Here is a 7,286-nt window from a genome sequence, read left to right on the forward strand (position 1 = left end):
CCATCGGACAACAGCCTTACAGGCTTTGCAGAGCAGATCCAGCTATGAGTGTGGGCTGCTCTCCCCATGGCCCACACCCCTGCCTCCTCGCCTCCTGGCAACAGGCAGATTCCACCTTCTCCTCCTCACGGATCCCAGCCCCAGCTATGGACAGACTGACACCCTCAGTGACTCTGCTAACTAAGGGAGAAAGAGGGGCGCTTAGCTCCTGTGCAATTTACAACCACCAAAACCCGCTGCAGGGTCAGCCATGAGTTGTTTCCAGTGAGAGAGAAGAGGGGGGTAGTGATTCCATAAAAAATAAAGCAAAAAACAAGCAAATGAAGCACCACAATGAGCAAATCATCTGCCAGGATCTCATTAAAGTGCTAAAGAGCAAGGGTGTTGCTGTAACAATTAAAGTGCATTTGACTCTGGTGTTTTTCCGATTGTTTCATGTGCGCGAGCAAGTTGAATCAGGAAGAAGGTCCTCAGATGAAGAATCAATGCCTTTGAATTGTGGTGCTGTCGAAAAATATTGACTATACCATTGACTCCCAGCGTGAACAAAGGGTCTTGACGCAGCCCGGGTGGTCTCGAGGGGCAAGGATGGGGAGGCTTTGTCTCCCATTGATTGGGCAAGTTGTCAGGAGAGACAGGTCTCAGGGAAAGGCCACCATGCCTGGCACAGTGGAGGGTGGGTGCCAAGGAGGACTCTCCCTGAGACGGACTGACCCTGTGACGGCAACAGTGGGCTTGGGCGCAGCAGGACAGTGAGGGTGACGCACGACCAGGCAGGAATTCATCCTGCTGTCCAAGGGGACGCTGTGGGGGAGCCAACTCAACACCCCTAACAACACATGATTCTGAAGATGACACGGGAACAGGCGGTGTTTGGTTCTGTCATATGCAGCCGTGAATCAGAGCCAACAGGACACAGACAATAGCATAAAGATAATGGGACAAATGGACCATAAAACTCACAGACCACAAGACCCATCAGGTACCCAATACAGGAGGGGAAATGAGCTCAAAATGGCAAGTTTTCCCAGAAAAGGAAAGGTTCACTGGTGGAAGCCTGTGAGGGGCTGGAGCAGCAGGCCGAGCACATATGTGGAATTAACAGAAGGGCGTCTTTTTTACCAGCCTCTACTCCCCTCACCCTGCACAGCTACCTCCTAGCAACTGGCTCCAGGATCTGTCCACAGGCTCATGGCCCACGTTACGGCTACATGGAATTCGAGAGCTTTGTGCTGGGGTCAGATCGAAAGGACAGTCCTCTGAGACACGTAAGAACTTCTCGAGAAAGATGGACTCCTTTACTCAGAAAATGAGATGCACACCCTCCTCCTGGCTGTGGGCCCCTCCCTCATACCTCGTCTCACTGTGTCAACAGCCAGAGTTCCCGTAATAACTGTAATGTTTGCTGTCATGTGCCACGGAGTCAGAGCTGACTCAGAGCTGACCCTTCAACTTAGAAAATCCCTTCAGAGGCTTTTCAGAGGCAGCAGATCAGATGGAAGGAAATTGTCCATCTTTCTCCCATGGAATAGCTGGTGCATTTGAACTGCTTGCCTTCAGGTTGGTAGTGCAACCCCTTGCCACTAGGCCACCAGAGCCTCTCTCCTGCCATTACGGAGCAGGAATTCCCATTTGGCCTGATGGGTGACATTCCAGTAACCAGCTCCTCAGCCCAGACTTCTCTCTCACCTACAAACACAAATAGATGACCAAGAGACACCAAAAATGCATGCAATCCTGACACACTGAAAGAGAGGCAGCAAACGCAACAAACCAAAAAAACAACTCAGGAGATGGGAGAAGTAATCAGGAAACAGAAGAATAAAAGTTAAATAACTACCTTGTGGCTAACATTATGAAGATTGAGAATCCCCCCCGCCAAAAAAAAGAGAATCCCAGAACACTTGATTGTGCTCATGCAAAACCTATATTTAGACCAGGAAGCAGTTACAAGAACAGAGCAAGGAAACACTGCATGGTTTAAATTTTTTTAAAAAGGAGTGTGTCAGGGATGTGTCTTTTCTCCATACTTTGTCAGTCTATATGCAGAATACATAATTTAGAAGGCTGGACTTTATGGAGAAAATGTGGCATCAGGATTGAAGGAAGACTCATCAGCAACTTATATTATGCAGATAACACAATCTTGCTGAAACTGAAGAGGATTTGAAGCATTTTGCTACAGAAGATCAACAACTGCAGCCTTAAGTATGGATTGCAGCTCAACATTGAGAAAACAAAGATGCTCGTCACTGTGCCAACCGGAAGCATCATAATAGGTGGAGAGGAGACAGAAGTTGTTAACAACTTCACCTTGCTCAGGTCCACAATCAACACTCTTGGAACTAGCAGTCAGAAAATCAAAGGACAAATTGCTCTGGGAAATTCTGCTCTCGGGAACCTTTCCAGAGTTCTGAAGAACAATGCCAGTGCAGATACTAAGGTGCACCTGTTACAGGCCATGGTCTTTGCAATTACTTGCTATGCATCTGAGAGCTGGACAGTGACTAAGGATGATGTAGAATTGATGCCTTTGAATGGTTGTGCTGGAGAGGAGTCTTGAACACACCACAAACTGCCAAGAGAACAAACAGGTCTGACCTGGAGAGGGTGAAACCAGGTTTCTCTCTGGAGGCAAGGATTTTTGAAAGTCCATCTCACATAATCTGAGTAGGTTTCCAGGAGGGACCAGTCCTTCAAGAAGGATATCATTCTTGGAAGGGTAGAAGATCAACACAGGAGAAGAAGACCATGGAGGAGATGGAATGACCCAGTGACTGGCAGTGGGGACAGATGTCACAGATGATGACAGGGCAGGGTTCAGAGCTACTGTACATAAGGTCGCTGGGAGCCATAGTCAACTTGACAGTACATAACAACAGCATATCTTCAGAGAAGCTTTAAAGAACATCTATTCAAAACAAAACAGGCTGCTGTGAGAAGAAAACCTTCTCAGGTCTTTGGGAAATTGAAAATGTGACGGACAGATGAGAATTTCATATACTCACAGAATCCAGATACTCAGGAGCCCCTGAGGATGGAGGGACTCCAAATCTGTTGCCCTAAGATGATCTTTAAACCTTAAATTAAAAGTATCTCCTGAAGGGGGAAGCAGAAACCGGTGGGACCGTACGTGGTGTGTCTGCTTGTGGGCGATTCTTCAACCAATCACAATGTCATCCAACACAGATGTATCACTTTCTTCATATGATGAAGACCAGGGATCCAAATTGAGACGAAAAGCTAAAGAGGCACCATTTGTCCCCATTGGAATGGCAGGCTTTGCTGCAATCGTTGCGTACGGATTGTACAAACTGAAGAACAGGGGGAATACGAAAATGTCCATCCACCTGATCCACATGCGAGTACCGGCCCAAGGCTTTGTGGTGGGAGCAATGACTATTGGTATGCTGTATTCCATGTATCGAGAACACTGGGCCAAACCTAATAAGTCTTAGAAGAAGAGATGCTGCCTCCGTCTTGAATTCTCAATGCTAAGGTGAACACATCACCTGTATTGGAGGTGACTAGGGATGTTAGGAGCTAGCTCGTTTGCTCAGCCATCCACAGATTTGGAATACACTGGTGAGGAAATCCTCTTGTCTGACCTGACTTTACATTCCCTGACAATAACATGGCCTGCGTACTGTTAGTAAAGGATGGACATATCAGGTGTCTTGGATTTACTTCTGTTTAACCGAAAGGGAAAAATAAGTCATTCCTTAAACGATCAACAAAAATTAAACTCGAAGAAAAATTAAAAAAAAAAAAAAGTATCTCCTGAAGACTTCTTTAACCCAAGTAACAGTTTCACTTATTGAGGAAAGAATTTCCACCTTGGGCATTATGCTTCTGTAAAGAATTGTCTCCATGTAAGGTCACAAGGCCATGGTCTTCGCAATCACTTGTTATGCATCAGAGAGTTGAACAATGACCAAGGAGGATAGAAGGAGAATTGATGCCTTTGAGCTGTGGTGCTGGAGAAGAGTACTGAGAATACCATGGACTGCTAGGAAAACAAACAGATTTGTCCTGGAAAGGGTTAAATTGGGTGGCTCCTTGGAGGCAAGGATTCTGAGGCTCCATCTAACATACTTTGGACATGTGAGGAGAGACCGGTCCTTGGAGAAGGACATCATGCTGGGAGGGTGGAGGGACAGCGCAGGAGAGGAAAGCCCTCTATGAGGTGGATTGATTCAGTGACTGGGGTAATCGGGATGGGAGTGTCAGAGACAGTGCGATTGGCACAGGACAGAGCAGAGTTTAGGGTTGTTGTACACAGGGTCGCTATGAGTCGCAAGCGACTCGACGGCACATAACAACAACAACAAGGTCACAAGGTACCAGGATGTGAGAAATCTTAAAAGGAGCTTTATTAAGGGAGCTCCCAGGTGAAGTTCCTTGCTCTGGAAAGAGAGGGAGACTGAGGAAGTCACACTCAAGGTGTACTTGGGCAGGTTTTTACAACAGAGGCGTAGGGAAGGGGGAAGGGTTAGGACATTCCACTATGGTTAGTCATTGGTCATGCCAGGTCCAGAGTCTGTTCTGTTCATTCTTCTTGTTAACGTGCTGCAATTCCCAGTTTTCCGTGCCACCTGACCACACGCTTCAGTTGACTGATCACAGGACTGAAGAATGCAACACGTCACCACATGGCACCCAAGGGTGAGACAAATTCATTATCCCCCACCCCCTCTACCAGCCTTGGTTTTGGCCCAACACTCCACAGGGTCAGATTGGTACTAGCAACTCAAAAGACTACATAGTAGATGTAGGGGCCAAGTTGCTAGGAGAGGCTATTCCCTGGAAAGGGACATCATGCTTGGAAAGATGGAGGGTCAGCGAAAAGAGAGGAGGACTCTCAGTCAGATGGACTAACACAGTGACTGAATCAACGGGTGCAATTAGGTCAGAGATTGTGAGGACGGCACAGGGATGGAACAGGGCTCAAGTCTGCTGTTCGTATGGTCTCTGTGAATCATGCTTAACTTGACGGGTCCTCACAACAGCAACAGTTTGCGTCAACAGAGGGACAACTCAGAAAAGGAAGACGCGGATGGCTGTTCAATGCCACTGAATTAATCGTCTGTGCAGAAATTGTTGAAGTGGTGTGTGTTGTGCTGTGTGTATTTGTAAAAACAACCAAAAAAAAAAATAAAAGCCTTTTTTTTAAAAAAGAAGAAGAAAAAGGAGGTGAAGGAGGAGGAGGAGAAGGAGAAAGAGAAGAAGAAGGAGGAGGATGAGAAGGAGAAAAAATGTGGCTGGTAAATTCTAAAATTATTGATTAATGATGTGGGCACAACTACCTGAAAGTTTACACTAAAGGGGTTTTGTAGGACACAGAACAAAATGGCCAAGGTACAGATATATATCAACAACAACAACAAAATTAAGAAACCTGGAAGCTAGATGCAGCGATTTCACCAGCTACTAGTTTCTAAAATAAACATTGATGTTAGAGCTTTATAAAAGTGACAGTGGTGATTCACCCTGTGAGACCAAGAAACATCTTCATTTTTGGTGAATAAAAAGCATTGTGCCCTTAAAAAAAAAAAAAAAAAAAGTGACAGTGGTGGAGGCATCTAATCTCCTCTAGCTTCATGGGACACAGATAATAATATAAAGATAATGGGACAAAAGGACATTAAAACTCACAAACCAAAGGACCCACCAGACAACCCTGTACAGGAGGGAAATGAGCTAAAAATGACAAGTTTTCCCAGAAAAGGAAGGGTTCACTGGTGGAAACCTGTGAGGGGCTGGAGCAGCAGGCCAGTGTCCCCGTGTAATTAACAGAGCTGACCCTTCTGTGGGTGTAAATCACATGGAAGGAGTTCCTTACAAGAGAGACTGGGAAGGGCATCAGAGACACGGCTGGCAGGGAGGGGCAGAGCGGACAGGGGTTGGGGGGCTCCTGTTCTCCACCTTTGGCAGGGAACAGGCACACACTCCTCTATCACTCACTGTAGAGGAAATTTTGAGTTTTCCTTCTCTGACAGGTTTCCACTGTGCTCAGGTCTCAGCTTCTGCAGGTTTCACTCTGTAAGTATTGGATAAATACAGGCATCCTGGGAGAGAGTGTGCATTCACTTCCAGGCCCCTGCAGTAGAGGGAATATCTCAACAAAGCGAGTCACAGAGACTTTAAGGTCTCCTGGTGCTGGAGCTCTGATGGCTGAATGGTAAAGAGTTGCTCTGTCAACCTGAAGGTACACGGTTCAGATCCACCAACTGTTCCTCAGAAGAAAGATGAGCAGTCTCCTCCCATGAGCTTTACTGCCTCGGAAAATCTACAGGAGGGATCAGCCATGAGTTGGTTCTGACCTGACAGCACATAACAACGATTATGTGTAAAGGCTAGGTGGACACGATACTGTAGTCCAGTAAGTGTGTGATGAAAAAGTCTGAAAGAACAAGCAGAATGTGACACAGTGACTTAAAAGGACCACGTGCTCTTGGGAAAAAACCCTCGCTCAGGGCAGGTTTGTCGTTTAACTGCAGTGACTGATTTCAAAGGTTACAGATACGGGGATGTACAGAGGTGTCTGAACTCTTTCATGGGGCCCTGGGGATCTAAAGGTGGGGTCAGTTGTACAGACAGGCCTAGCAATGACCTTGCTGTTCCATCCACGTTTGTTCTCTTAAGCGAGCGCCAACACCTCCTCCCTGAGACCAGGGCCTCTGCTGTCCACGCCTCTCTCATAAGGTACCTCAGCCAGTCACCTGGCGTCCCAGGGTGTCGCATCCTGTAAAGGTGACACTGACGAGGACTGCACTGTCACTCGTGCCTGGAGGAGGCAGCCCTGCACTCCAGACGCTTCACATGTGATTAGCTGGCTTCGCTCACCTGCACAGAGTCCCTCTCAGCACATCACACCCGCTCCGTCTCCCAGGATGAGGCCAGGGCCCACGTGGGGCCTGGAAGGAGCAAGGGTACCAATGGAGGTGGCTGGTGAGGTCGAGTGGGGGAGTGGGTGGGCCCGAGGTCCCCCCGACAGATGCCCAGTGGAACCCTAAGAGGAAAGCCATCCAGGTACCAGAGCAGGGAGAAGAGGTTCAAGTCTCCTCTCTTCTTAGCTTCCTGTCCTCCAGGATGTGAGGTGAGGAGAGAAATGCTGCCCCGGTAGTGAGAGGCTCGAAGCTGGAATCTCGTGAGGCCCCAAGGGAAGAAACAAATGAAATGGATTCAGTCTTGTTCTTCTTTGGAGGAATTCTGCTTGCTAACTTCGTCCCACTCTGGAACCACAGACTGTTGTTGTCATTGTTGTTGGTAGGGGTTGGTTCCAA

General features: G+C 47.4%; 1 pseudogene; it reads left to right on the plus strand.

The window, feature by feature from the left end:
• The first annotated feature begins 3,173 nt into the window (after positions 1-3,173).
• Positions 3,174-3,458, plus strand: LOC102877508 (annotated as a pseudogene).
• Positions 3,459-7,286: the final 3,828 nt, after the last annotated feature.

The sequence above is a fragment of the Elephantulus edwardii genome, unplaced genomic scaffold (assembly GCF_000299155.1).
Source record: "Elephantulus edwardii isolate Elephantulus edwardi_28Jun2011 unplaced genomic scaffold, EleEdw1.0 scaffold00328, whole genome shotgun sequence".
NCBI lineage: Eukaryota > Metazoa > Chordata > Mammalia > Macroscelidea > Macroscelididae > Elephantulus > Elephantulus edwardii.